General features: G+C 41.1%; 1 protein-coding gene across 1 annotated transcript in view; it reads left to right on the top strand.

The window, feature by feature from the left end:
* Nucleotides 1-15,548, top strand: part of fam49a (family with sequence similarity 49 member A) — a 36,604-nt gene that overhangs the window by 1,100 nt on the left and 19,956 nt on the right. The window lies entirely within an intron of this gene.

The raw sequence follows: 15,548 nt of genomic DNA on the forward strand, positions 1-15,548 counted from the left end.
CTAGTATTGATTGTTTAGGAAATTAGTCATGCCTTTTTCAAAAACTGAGTCCACATTGGTCTGCTGTTTTGAAGCACAGCCACACTGAATTGTGGGAACCAGTTAACTATCCAATATAAGGGGTCTTTAAAAGTGCCAGGACACATAATGAGTTACATATTTGTCGCCAGCTTGACCTTTCAAACCAGCCTGTGATATATTTTGGTTGGTTCTGAGATCATGGCTGTCACTGCACTGAAATGGCACTCTTTTGTTGGAGAGGACACACAGCAACAGCTGCACTACTTAACGACTGTGTGTGTAGTGTGTGAGAGAGTAGTGTGTGTGTGTAATCTATGTTTTGTGTAAGTTGGTATGCCATATTGTAATTGCAGCATTTTTGGAATGCTGGTTGACTTCTGTCACTTATTAACATACTAGACAGTGGCTGTTGTGGATGAACCTGATCTGTTATGAAAGAAGCTAAAATGCTTTGCATGTTCTTTGCATGGTAGTCTAGTTGCGTGCCGTAGTATTCACTTCAACACCATGGGGACATGTTAGGGCAAGCAGGGCTTCATACAGCCCCAAAAGCAAGATGCCAAGTTATAAGCAGCAAGATATGAAAAGACTTACAAACATATGTCAACAAAGTCTGGTTTTGTTTTGGTGTTTGCAGTGATTACTATTCTCATCTGATAATGTTCTACTTTGTTACAAGTGTGTGGCTAATGTAAACTGACTAATCACTTTATGCTGGGTTTTGTGTGGCGCTTGTAAAGCATGTAAAGCTTTCAGATGCTGAAGTGAGAACACTGAAAAGAGCAAAAGATATGTCAGACTTTACAAATGTGTCTTGGCAAAGTCTGAATAAAGTGTCTGTGCTTGTTGGGCGGCTTAAACTCTGCTCAGCCATTACTCTGGCAGAGCACTAGCTGTTAGATTGCAGTTCAAACTCATGTAGTTTTGGTCTCTCACCACTCAGTGTTGGCGTGTGTGACAGAAAAACAGGATATGGCATCTCACACCCTCTCGATCGCTGGCAAATCTTTTCACATTGTGGTTTTAAACCTGCCGTTGCATTACAGGTTGCCTGAGGCGAGCACAGGGGAGAGGCTTTATGTTGCATTGCAGTGTTTCTTTTGTACTTATCTAGCACTGCTAGGCTGCCACAAAAAGAGCACTGCCACATCTCCATAAATACTAACCGTAGACAAGCATGTTGAAGATGTAATCATTTTATCACCATAAAACACTCAGGTATAACGTTTCACTTCTGCAACGCCCACGAGAATCAAAACAGGACCAGAATATGTGCTGATGTCAAACCTAAAGCAGAACTACACAGCAACTTTTGGGTTGAATATGTGTTGTCGTGATCAAAGAGACACAGTATCCGCCTGAAACACAGTCAGCAAGGTGGCATGGATGCATCTTCTGATGTGTGAAATATATTCACCACAGCCATTACAGTCGTATTACGAAGAGGCATCCACCTACTGAAATGCTGCTTAGAGCTCTCACCAGGCCGGATAAAGGTAATGTGAAATTTACTGTTAAGCTGTTCTCAAACTCCAAATGCTTGCAGCACCACTTTTTGTTTTTTAGTCCAACAATGAATCACAAGTTTCTTTGTGCCACTAAAATAGGAAATCCCAAAGGATTTCCCTTCAGCACTGCACGCTGTGCCAAGTCTAATATCAGATTTTTGCTTTTAGCTGACCAAGTTGTACCAAGCAGTCTTGTATCATCATTTCACTCTTGATGCCAACTGAGGTCAGCAAGGAACACTGCAAGTCACATTTGATCACTCGCTGTTTCTTCTGTGTCAACCTTTGGCCTGAATTATAGCTCTTTCCTGTGTTCATTCAACTGAAGAATGAGAAGGTCACTGTTGCATCAAAAGAAAACGACTAGCCTAGAAAGTAACAACTGTTGATTTTAAAGCTAAAAAGTATGGCAAGTGCTTACAGGTTTGACCTGGACAACGTCTTTGTGAGGGTTAGGTATTGTTTGAGTTTCCCAATTATGGAAAAAGTAATACAACTATTTTGGTCAATATTGAAATCAAGGTTAACACTATTACTTATTAACCTTTTGGATATAATGGATAGGTTCCAGTGTATAATCTTTTAGTATCCTTTATCTGACAGAACAAGTCGTTTGATCACAATTAAATCGGTTTTACTGTTGTGAGTCAGTTCCGCTTTTACAGATATCCCACATAACTTTACACTTCTAATGAACAATTCCAGATACATGACACAATATTGCATCACATATCACATTTCACTCACTACGAGTACTACTAGCCTACCGTCATTGGGCAGAGGGGCCAGAGGGGCCGCAGGGTTGGCTAACGTTAACTGTTCCCAGGCAACGGAGTTGGATTAGCCTTTTTCTGCCATCTTTACACGTGGTGAGTTTTTAAATATCAGTGGATGCACACGACCTCCCAGTCACACAGTCACACTTTACGCCTTTTAGCTGTCAGCAATATGACTGTTTTTAAGCCTGCTGCTAGCTAACGGAAGGCTAACATTACCTTGCTAATATTAACTTGCGTCACATGGTGCAATGCTTCTGTTGCCTTTAATGTCTTTCTCTGAGCATCAGAGTGCGGCGCCGGCATTTAAGCGGCACCAAAAACGAAACGTTGCTGTTTGGTCCGGTAAATACCGGTTGTTATGGTATTAGCCGGATTAGCACCAGGTTTCGGATCCCAACCCCAGTCATTGTCTTAACAACTAAAATGACTAAAATATAAATATAAGGTCATAATTATCTGGATAATTGATTTGATTTGTTAGTTAATGGCTAAGTTGTGCACATCCTATCAAGAGAAGCTGTCATAACACTTTGTTGAAATCCTAATTTTATTCAGCCTGAACAAACCGGCTAAGAAGTTCCTCAGCTCCTGGCTCTCAGTGCTCGGCTCTCCTCCTGTTGTCAGCCACTAATCATCCAGTTTGCTGTGGACCCCCAGCCAGCACTGACTCAGCCAACGCTGCCACCTGGGCTGGAACCGAAAACCCAACAGACTTCTCACTGGCTCTAGAGCCTCAGATGCTCAGCTAACTGTATGTGAAAAAGAGAATAAACCGTAACAAAAGTTAACTAAACTGTACATCAATGTGTTTGGACTCCGTGTAGGCAGTGTAGGTGAAGAAAATCACTAAAATAAAGCATCCCTGCTCTGCTTTTTTATGCCTTTTACAATTTGCACGTGAGATGAGGGTGTGACTTCAACTTCAGAAAAGATCCAAGCAAGTGTAGGGTTGGGCATCGTTTTGATTTGAACAATTCTAATTCCGATTCTTCCGTTCGATTCCGGTTGTTATTGATTCCCAATTTAGATTGTTTGAAGGGTGGACTTGAAACAGGTCCCATGCTTATTTCACAGATAAGAGGAAAGTTTTATTTAAATTCTATTCTATGGTGATATATCAGGTTTTTTCAATGTAAAATATGGCCACATTAGAGCAGAACTTCCTGTGCTCCTTGGCCGCTACCAAAACCCAAACTTGCTCATGCACTTGTTAATTGGGAACCTATGATCCGGATCGGATTGGAAACCAAATCTTCAAAACTAAACCAATGGAATTGTAATTTTTAAAAGGATTCACAGTTGGAACTGGTTCTTGATTCCCAATCCTCATCAAGAGCTATACATGAAAACCACCTAATGTAGGTGTACCAATAAGACAGGTGAATACAGAGCCAGCAGGGCCTTCCACACCAAGACCAGTAACTATGACAATAACTATAAAAAATATGGTTTTACAAATCGTTCAAACTCCAGTGGAGGGGGGAGTCCACACCATAACTACAACAAGAGTCTAGAACAATATTGCTGGGATCACTTTGAGAGCGATACGCTGAATGACAAACACTGAGAGCCAATCAAAATCCATCTGAGTTTACATGCACGGCGGAGAGATTTGTTTCAAACAGGTAATTAGTTGGCGTGGCTTTTTTCCGTGGGGGAGCAATGATCCTTTAGCCCCGTTTATTTTCCCCCGTCAAACATAGGACTTTGAAAGTATTAAAGGCCTGGGTGATATGGAGAAAATCAAAAATCGCGACATTTTGGACATGACAAAAGTTTTACAGAATAAGAATTTTGATAAATAATTAGCAGTAATATGGATATAATGACTAAGTGGGTAAAGGAAAATAATAGAACCGTTACAACAGTCTGTTAAGTTCAGAACAGAACTTTACCGAAATTAACTTTACTGTAATGCAGCCTTTAAAACCAGGACAAAACAACACTTACGCCATTTTTTTGAGGTGAGGAGATCCAAAATCGAAGGCGATTCGATTTTGTGCTTTTTCCGACAATGATGAGGCAAAATGTCTGCGGTGAAAAAGTCCTATGTCTCAGGGCCATCATTTAAGCCATAATTGTGTACACACTTTCACAAGGAGCCTATTCACTCCCACAATTTGGCAAAGCAGGGTTAATAAATCTCAGCTGTTCGAACAGCTTATCTCTTAAAGCTCAGTGTTCAGCGTTCACCAAGACTAATGTCCTCCAGTCAGAATTCTATTCAAATATTTTTATTCATTGTCGGCTGTCCTCGATCCCCTCCTGTTTTTATTACTTTCAGGAAATTAGTTGTTTGTGCGTAGTCGGCCATGTCCGTGTCACGATAAAACACCATGCTAAAATCACCGTCTGCTCCGAGTTCCTGTTTCACCCCCAGCTGCCCCTCTGCCGGTCTCTGTATCTGTCTGTCTGTGAGAATTGCAAAGTGTGTGTCGAGCTGCGCTGCTTTATGACCCCGCACACTTCCCGCTCACGTTTCACTTTTTATACTCACATCCTGTCAGCGGGACAACAGCTCTCTGTACGTCTGTTTGCTGTGCACTTTCAGTAGGCTCTCACTGGCTGCTGTTATACACAGGCCGTGCTTGTAATTGTCGCGCCCGTTACGTTTATTGCCCCTCAAGTGCTCCAATAATACCGTTACTATGTATTTTTTTGGTTTGTCGTGATGTTGTTTGCTCATGTAACAACACAGACTCGCCACAGAATTAAACCAAGCTTGTTTTATGGTCGGAAACTGAATTCTTTTGGTTCACTAAGAGGGTTTCAAACCCCTCTGTCTTTCCAAACACAGCCCACATGTGCTAATTCACACCTTTTGTTATTTTCTTTTTAAATTTGTTTATGCATTTCGCAGTTATCTTATCTGCTTTGAATATTGTTGTGACGATATTCAATGTGATGCTGCCTCATGTCAGATAAGTAACCTGTTTTTGAAACCTGAGAAGTGATACGACCGGGTCATTTAAAATGCACACCATCTGTCCTATTGATTCTTTGCAAACCACTTTCAATAACCGGCTTCTTTGCTTTGCCAGTTTATTTATGCACAAATGCCCAAAGCTCATGCTTTCTAGGCCACTGGAAAATTGGAAAGCTTTGGAAAATGTGTTACAGTGCAAGGCTAAGTTGAAAGTTACAAAACTACAAGAAAAAGAGATTGATTTAGTCTCATCCTTTCATTCCTTGTCACCTGTCCTATTATTATCATGTTACTGAGTGACTATATTTATGCTGCAGAGTCTTTAAAGTTAAGCAATTGTGATCAAGTATTTTTATTTATTTTTTACAGAGTTGATTGCCATTTAACAAACATTGTCACACTTCTGCTCTGTGAATCTCTCTTTCTGGTTTGTGAAGTGAAATTACCTGCAAGCCACTTCTCTTTTGCTGGCATGATGCTACTGCCAGACCGGTGAGCTCGAAAGCATATTCAGTCCAAATTTAAAAAGGTTTGTGATACAAATACGCAACAATATGCATCACAGCGTGGACCGCTAGCTGGATTTATGAAGCATAAGATTTAGCCTTGGCAGTGATTAGAGAGCGGACCGTGGGCTGCCGCCCCACCTGTTTTTCTGCAGTTCCACAGCTGGCAGAAGGATCTCGGCCTCTGTGTCTGGCTGGCTTTTTGCACTTCAGCAGCACTCTTGCTGATCTCAGCGGCTGCAGGAACCCAGAGATTTGCCGGTTTTGCACACCGCTTTGGCTGTCTTCTGCACAGGTGCCGTTGGTTTGCGTACACAGTGTCACAGCCACACGCACACAAACACAGGGCTAAGCGTCGAAGAAAGCGACAACTTCAGCACAAGCTCATTAACTTAATATTTACATAGGAAATCTTATCATATTTACATTGAAAATACTATATAATAGTTGCCCTTTTAAAGTGGGCCTGCTAATCTCATTTCAGTTACAAGCTTTGCTTTAGTGATCTCTCCCTCGCTGCAACTTAATACTACTTCACCACGTCCCTTATATGCAGATGATTATATGATGTCATTTGCACCTAAGTGCTTTAAACACCCAGCCTGGAAAAGCCTGGAGATATTGGGATGGTTTTAAGTCCCCGCCACTCACAAACAAGGAGTGGAGCAGTGAAGAGACGGCTGAAGATAACTTCTCAAGTTGGCGACGACTCTTTACATTATTGTCAGTGCGATAAAAGCCTCCCAACAAGAGTAATTTATCCCTCTAAACCAGAGATGAACAGACGTCGACCCCAACCATCTAAAATGTAGGCCACCAAGACTAATGTAGGTCCAAATATCCGCTTGTAACCTGGATATGGATCCCCCTGAAAGTGGGGAGGATGCTAATGAGAGGGAAGCTAGTCCTAGCCCGAGCACTAACAGCTCTCCCGATGATACACATTGTCACTTTTCTTTCCTGTTCCTCGTTTACGTTTCCTAAACTCAACCGTTGCTTTCTTCCCGCAATAACACGGCAAGTGGCGTGTATGTTTACGCCCTCTGTATACAGAACAGACGTACAGGTTGATAACTCAAAATGCGTACAGGTAACACACCACTTGGCTTAAGAAAGTCGGCGTGCATGTTTACGAGAAGTCATGATGTCATGTTACCCCCCCAACAAACAAAGGAGGACCAAATGTTATGTAATTAATTGGGTTAGCATAAGGGCTGCATAACAATCGTTATTGCAATATGAACTTGCAGAATAAACACATTGTGAAAGGCTACGGCATATCGCTAAAGACCGATTTTTTAAATATATTTTTTGTTTTTTGTTTTTTTTGTCCAAGTTTAGAAAACTGCACTTTAAAATGTAGCTGTTCTTTTTTTATTATTGGTGCCTTTTTATGTTCAATTCAATAAAATGTTTTTAAATTCAACAAGTACTTTTGTTGAGTTTTAGCAGAGTACTAAAAGCAACAGAAAGGCCCAACTGAGTACTCTTTAATATCTTGTGTATTAATCTAAAGTAATATCGGTTGCAATATTCAAGAACGTTAAGTCTGAGGGAGTGCACTTGATCTTGGCCTTGGTCACGCCAACAGACCTGTGTGATAACCGAAACCAATGGCGTGGTCTGTAAAGGTCAAGTGTCGTCTGCCAGACCAATCTGAAGTGATTTGCTCTAATCCTTCACAGCAGAGCCAGTGTTTACGGAAAGCAATAAATAGGGTATGCTATTAGAAGGAACACCCCTGTCCACCACTCCCTGCATTGGTACAGCCAGTTTATACAGACATCACCCAGAGACCACTGCACAACATTCCCAGCGTCTTGTATCCTCTATCTCAGTGTTGAAGGATTCCTGTAACAGTTAGTGGTTTAGTATTAGCAAAATAACATCACAAAACTGGAAATTGAAGCAATGAAAATGAAAATTGAAATGGAAACTTCTCTACTTATGGGTTAATCATTTGGCTTTTGAAAAATATCTAGCTAGGGGGGAAGGATAGAAAAGAACACTATCAATCAGGTTTTTTTTAAAGACATTGAAAGAATAGATCAACATTTTGGGAACTATAATTCTTAGCTTTCTTAGTTTGATAAACTGAGGTGTATAAAAAAACGATTTATACTTTTAGTGGGGGTTAGGACTGCAGATTCATATTTATCTGAAAGAGATGAGAGAGTTATTGATCTTCTCATCTACTTTTTATGTATCAACTAAAATTACCAGGTACCCAACCAGTCAAACGATACCTGCATTGGATTCTTTTTGTACCCAGATCTAGAGAAGAATGCCAATTTGAATGGTTTGCTAGTGGTGGTGGCATTTTACGCAAGTAACAGCTTCCTTTCCCATGATGGGTATCAAATAAAGTAGAAAAAGGCCCTAGACATTATCCTGTTGTGATATCACAATACCAATAACTGGCAATATATTGCAAAGCTCTAGTTCACTTCCCTCTAAATGCAAGACATGTTTCCACCTAGGGTTTTGCAAGTGGCCTTGGATTAATGCATTTATCAAATTACTTTTTGTCTAAGAAACATCAAAGCAGACTTTCAAATGTCTGCAAAAAGTCAGAATGTGTTAATTTAATAATTGTAGGTAATTTATGGCAGTAGCACACTTGTTTTGAGTATATCCGTAAGTATGATCTTGCCATTTCTTACCAGGGTCAAGGTAGCTTCTGTTAGCTTAGCTTGGGTGCCTCCACCCAGCAGAGAAGGAGCCTGTAGGAGGAGATTGCTTGATGCTCTCACACACACACACTCCGTAACACTGGTTTCACACAAGACTCAGTCACACACAGACATGGTCCTCTTTGTATCTGCAGTGCTGTTGACATGCAGGGCTTGGCAGAACAGAAGTGGCATTGAGCAGAGACGTAGGAGGAATTTCTACGCCTGGAGTCCCACTCTACGCTGCAATGGCTGCTAACAACCAAGCAGCCAGTCTGCCTCCTCCTCCTCTCCAAATACCAAACGCCCTCCTTAACTTTCCTACTTGCTTTTTGCCTTGATTTCTTTTCCTCCTTGTATTGTTCTCCTCATGCATGCACTCCTATGTGCCTTGGCAGTCTGTCTCTCTCTGTCCCACTTTCTCTTTCTCAGCATTGGCAGAAGCCCTCTCTCCCCCTCTCCTTAGCTCGCTGAACAGAAAGAAATGACCACTGTGAGTTTTGTCACTGTTGCCATTTATCAACATCCCTTTCCCTCTCTTTACCCCAGGGGCCAGATGTGGAGCAGGGATAGTGGGGAGTTTGTAATGCAGTGTAAAATGAGGCGGCAGGCCCAGCTGACTGGAGCAGCGGGTACACAGAGCCAGCGAGTACTGCAGTAGCGGGCTGCAGTGTCACTCACCCAAGTTTAGAGTTGGGCATTGTTTCAATTTTAACAATTCTCATTCCAACTCTGATTCTTCCTTTTGATTCTGCGATTCTTTGAGGGGTGGAGTTGAAACAAGTTACATGCTTGTTTCACAGATAAGAGGAACATTTTTATTTAGATTCAATAGTAATTTACAGTTTAACTGTGCTTCTTTAGCCACACTTTAGAGCGCCGCTTACTATGCCCCATGGCTGCAACATAACAAGCACCTTGCCGCTACGGAAACCAAACATTTGGAACCGATGACCTGAGACATTTTCCAAACGATTCCAATGAAGTACCGATTCCATTGGAACTGGTTCTCGAAGCCATCAAGAGTGTGTGGCTGTGTGACAAGCTATGTATGGTTTCTGAGAGAGCAACAGGAGTACTTAAAAATGAGCTGTGCTTGTTGAAAGAGTCCTAACTGCTGAAGAGTTCTTCAGTGTGTGTATATATATAAAGTGTTTAGAGCACAGTTAGTAGAGCGAAAAAGTTTAACCCTGCTGCTGGTAAGTGAAGTAGACTGTAAGAGGGAAGGATAACAAGTGTCTACAGCAGAGAGAAGCAAGGCTGCCATTGTGGTGCTGGGCAAGGTTCCCCGTCTCCACCCAGCCCACCCTCTACCCTTCCTTCCAGTAGCACCCCACGCCCCCCAGCCTGTGTCCATATTAGGGCAAAACTCAGCCAACCTCCCCTGGAGCTGATCTCAACCCCCCCAAAATGCCCTGCTGTCACATTTGCTCCAGCAAAGGGAGCCTAAGGGAGACGCAGCTCCCCTAACCCAATTTTAAGGCCTGTTCTCCTGCCAGTCAAAACAGCACAAGGATTTTAAAAATGGCTGCCAAAGGCCAAGGCCAGTCTTGTTTTTTTTTGTGGATGGTATGTGTTTTTTATTTTATTTTTTAAGTTTACTTTTTAAGGACGTGTAGCTAATGGGCTTAACCTGAGCAGAGCGTGACCATATGCCACTTGGTGATCGCTTTGCTCCAAAGTAGCACACAGTTTCATGGGTGGTGACAGCCGTAGTTAAGATAGTGGAATCCATAATCCTGGCTGCACTGGTGCCAAGCTCTGCTTATTTTGCAATAATTAATGCCATCAATACTTGAATACTAATATTCTTAATAGTTTGACATAATAGTCACTTGGTACTTCTTCCATGATTCTTTTGCCTCAGCAGGCACAGAGGTAGACAGAATGGCCTAGATTCTACTATACCAGAGGTCAAAACCACACAAGTAGATCTTTACTAATTTGAAGGCCAGGGCTCCAGTGTTTCATTGCCAACTTTATTAGGGCATTTTACTGGTAAATGCCAACAATAGGACCAAGTAATTGGACTGGGGTTCGACAACCGGTTCCAACTTGGAATCATTTCAAAAATTAATCATTTCACCATTGAATAAAAATAAAATGTATCTCATCTGACCTGTTTCAATCCTTCCCCCCAAAGACTCGGAATCCAGAATTGATACGAACTGGAATCAAAAGGAAAAATTTGAACTGTAATCAGAATTGTTGAAATCAACACGATGCCCAACCCTACCAAGTAACTTAGGAAAACATAAGCAGTCTGTCCCAAAGGCATGCTGTTATGGTACTGCAATGGGACTTTGGATAACATTGGTAGTGAGAGACACAATCGTTAAACAATTGGTTTGTACTTTCTGCCAGTCATTTTCCTACAGAATCCCAAACAGAAGTTATTTTGGGTCATTGGTGTTGATTTTGGTTTCCTTTGGTTTATACAAAGTCCCTCTTCAAGGAAATGGGTCGACTTAACAGACCTAAGAACCACTGGGTTAGTACACGGACATTTTAGACAGTTGTTTAACTGTCATCTTCCATCTTATAAAGTGGAGGCGCACACATTGACAGGTTTGGATGATTAGACACTGGCCACAGAACTGTTGGAATGTTAAAACTGTGTATTGAAAAGCGCAGAGTAATGGCGTATCCGTGCGTAAACGTCGTGGTTCAATACGTACCACCCTTGTGGGTCCCAGTTTGATGGGTTTTGGCACAGTTCGGAAAATGAAAGTTTGTTTTTCATTTCAAAACAAAAAGTCCACTCTAAATAAAGGTTAATGGGCCTTTTTGGTTTAATAAAAGTAGAGGTAGAAGTCCTCAAAACATTGCATTGTGGCCAATAAATAAAGTCACTGTCACTAGGTCATTGTGAGAACACTGAGCTCTTCATGGTTGTGAACCTGTTATGGTTAAAAAAATAAAAACGCCCATGTTTTGCTTTTTTCTAAGCTAGTCTGAATTAGCACTACAGAACATGCTAGGCTAAAAGGTAGGTGCAATCTGAGTGACACGTTTTAGATAATAGTTGACAAATCAAACTGCTAAGGAAGAGGACCAACAGAGTCTGTATTTATGTTCTGCACAAGCCATGATGGGATTATATTCCGTTGTAATTACCTGGTTTAATAAGGCATACCACACAGAACGCTGCGTCCCAAACAGTTCCTGGCAAATATGTGTACCCTTACACCCATGATAAGGAGAGGGGGAGTAGGAGGAACATGCCGACACGTGTTGCTTGTATGACAGATGTATCAGCCTATCACAGTCAGTTGCTTTCAATCTCAGATTTGGATTTAGCTGTTCAAATATTGTGGCAAGCAGTCAAATCCATGCTTTAAAAAAGGTATGTGTTAGCACAACGTAATTAGTGGGAATAGGATACTGTATCAGCTTTATTCCACATTGATACTGAGCTACAGCCCTGTCACACGATCTCCTTTTATCTGGTTCCATGCCAAAATGGTTGTTAGACTCCCAGACAAGGCCAAAATATAGGCGCATTTGGCTAGTGGTCCTTTTCCTCCGTCTGGGATTTTACTGTGTTTGACTAGCAACCACCAGCCTTTTTAAAATGTTATTTTTTAATTTTTAATTGGCAGTTCTTTACCATGGAGAGCAAAGTGGGCTCTGATTCAGCCTGGTAATGGGCTGTCCAGGATCAAAACTGAGAAGACTTGTCTTTTTCTGTTTAATCATGTTCCACGTCCAGCATGGCATTTTGAAATATTTGACCAAGATACAGGAGAGGAAATTGGTTCGCCTTGTTACATTTGAACTTGCACCAGGCTTGTTTGACAGTGGTGTGTGTCTGTAGATAAGTGCTGAGTATGGCCCAAAGGTGTTCAGTACTGTTACTGTGTATTCAATGCTAGTTCCTGAGCAATCCATTTTAACAAATAAAGAAATTTCAGAAAAACACATGAAGCTTTTTTTTATACTTGAAACAATGGAGGCAAATTTTGTCACCGCCTAAAAGTATGGCAGTTCACTACCCAGCCCTACTGTAGATTCGTTAATAATCACCCTAGTGAGAGGAAGCAATCTGGAACCAGATTCCTTACACTGCATTTCAGGTTCAGCCAGCTTGCAGTTTTCTGTTTGGAATGAAAAAGCAACAGCATTTCGTGTGTGTGTGTGCGTGTGTGTGTGCGTGTCAGAATAATTTAATTTGCATTACAAATGATTCTGATGAAGGAATTATTTTTTGGGAAATGCCTAATTTCTCTTGTTTGGGCTATATATATATATATATATATATATATATATATATATATATATATATATATATATATATATATATATATATATATATATATATATATATATATATATATATATATATATATATATATATATATATAATATAGTGCTGCCAAATGATTAAAATATTGAATCGCATTAATGTCAGTTACCTTGTCATTGATCGCAATTAAACTCACATCTTTATTTATTTTAAATGCCCCTTGATATCCTTTTGTCCCTTTTTTTTGGAAAAATTTTCTCAATTTAATCCTCTTATCAACATGGAAAAGTGGATCAGCTTGCTTTGTGCAAATGTTTTTTATTGAAACAACATTGATTTATAGCCTACTGTTCAGTTTCACTCCAACGTTCTCACTTTGAGCAAATGATCTCTCACGCAATGTAACACTGTCCATCAATTAAAGGGTGGGGAAAAAATATATATATACTTTGACGGGGTGGGGGGGAGAATTGGCATCAGCTGTGTGCGTGGCCATCAAGTGGTATTTCAGGCTGGCCGTGCTGCGATGATAGCTCAGTTCACAACGGCCAAACACACAGACCACTTTGGTTTTGTCAATGGAACATTTGGCAACTTTTAAAAAGTAAACTTTCCATTCAGAATCTTAATGGCGTCCATTTTGGTGTCTCGCGCTAGCCATCTACCCCAAACGTAACGTTACCACTCTTTAGCCGGCTCCCGAGCCCAAACAAGTGTGTGTGTGTGTGTGTGTGGCGTGCCTGTTGTTTAGTTTCCGGTCTAGCTAGATCAAGTAGGGTGGTATAGTTTTTCTAACGTTACTAGTTGTTGCAACAGCATGCTACGACTAAAAGAAGGTTAATCTCCTGATAAACAAATCGACACCGTTAAAATGGGGTCGCGTTAACGCTGTTTATCTGACAGCAGTATTAAATATAGTATATGAAGACAATTATTGAATATATCTTACCTTAGGAGTGTATAGAAATAAGTAGTGGGGATTATGTTGCTAGATATTGTGTCCTGAAATTATAAATCAGGGTTATTTTTTAAGTTCTTCAGTTCCCACACTGTTACAGCGCATGCTTTTTTTTTGATTTACAGAGGATGAGTACTCAGACACATTTCCTGTTAAACTGCATATCAGTTGGTGAATGAAAGAAAGGTGGTACTGTGTGGTAGTGTGACTTCTAACATGTTCCTGTTTTTCATTTGTTGTTGTTCCTCTAAAGGTTAGATTGTTGCAAACACGTTTGATGTCAGAATTAATTCAAATTGAATGTAGGCACATGTCAACATCGCTTCCATAGAACACTGTCAAATTATTGTATCCTAATGGTTTGTGATGTCCCCATTTCCCCTTCACCCCCCCACCCCCCCACCCCACCCCAACCACCAAAAATCTCCAAGCCCAGAGCTCACTGACGTGTTATGAACCCATCATCCATTCATCAGCTGTTGCCATGCAGAATGGAAGACACCGTTATCTACTCATGGGAGGTCAGTCTTCCAGGCCATTGAACCTCCATGGAGGGTTACCCCTTCTTTGAACCCTTAGAGGGTCTGCAGAAGGCAAAGAGTGAGTGTCCTAAGCCAGATGTCGTGTCGTTCCCCCCCCCCCCCCCCCCCCCCCCCCCCCCCCCCGTCACTTCCTACTTTGCTCTTCACACTGCAGTACGGGACAGGCCTTTGCAAAGACACGTGCAGTCACCATATTGAAACACACAAACCTACTTAACTTAAATTAAGAGCTAGAGGGGGTCTCAATTGGGACTTGTGCTTACTCTTTACCCACTCATTAATCTGCACCGACAACCCCCCTCGCGTGACCTGGAGCAATGCTGAAAATATGCATTTTCCAGTGGTGGAGATAGTGCTCATCCATGTAAATAATGAATGCCCAGGTTACATTTTTGATGTCTGTGAACATCAAAGAGCACAGCTGACAGGCTATCCAGGGTTTGCGTCAAGGTCTGCTGTCGTGACATGCCGGATGTCTCTCCTATCAAGACTTAGGGCCACCCAGAACCTTTGTGATTGGTTTAAAGAAATACAAACAGTCTGTGTTTTTTTTTACATTATCGCAGGATAGATTAGGCATTGTAGACACACAATACTCCATCGCTGACCGAGTGCTGTGCAGCAGTTGAAGCTGGTTTGACTCGGATGGTTATAAAGTGTCCTTTTACACAGACCTCACGGAATAACATTTTCACAAACTCACAACATGTTAAAACCTCTCTGTAATGTTAGCATAATGATGTGAACTATACAAGACCAAAAGACAATGTTTTCTCTCCAACCCTCAGCACTAAAAGATTCTTATCTTTTTTTTTTGTAGCCCAGGCTAAATTTATATCGTGACTCATTTTGATTGAGGAAACTTAAATGTAGCGTTAAGAAAACAATGGGTCTTCTTGATCCAAAGTGGGTCACGGCCGACTCCTCCCCTCGGGACAAGAAACTGTTTTGGATGACGACAGAAAAGAGAGACCGTTCAGCGGTATGCATCTCCATGTGAAAGTCGAGAACCATTGTTTTGTTTGGAAATGCAATGCTTCCTTGAAAAACCAAACAAATCTGGTGTGACTGGTCTTTTCTTGGAGCTAGTTGAGTAGAGCTGTGTGGGCAAAGTCACTTCTGCTGTCGGCCTTGACAAATGCTCTCTGACTCGCTCTGTCTCTTTGTATCTCATCAACTGGATCTTACTGCACTGAAAAGGTCCTTTTACATTTACAGATGAAGACTAGTGCAAATTTGTACAGTAGTAAATTCCAGTTTCTCGAAGCGTACACTGTAGGGCTATGTCCGAAAACTACAATATTTGTTAGATGAGCAGGCATTTGATTTTCAATTTGAGATTTGAATATCTGTCTTTTTTGTTGTTTGTTGTTGTTTTTTTTTGTTAAAA

Source organism: Etheostoma cragini, chromosome 18 (assembly GCF_013103735.1).
Source record: "Etheostoma cragini isolate CJK2018 chromosome 18, CSU_Ecrag_1.0, whole genome shotgun sequence".
Taxonomy (NCBI): domain Eukaryota; kingdom Metazoa; phylum Chordata; class Actinopteri; order Perciformes; family Percidae; genus Etheostoma; species Etheostoma cragini.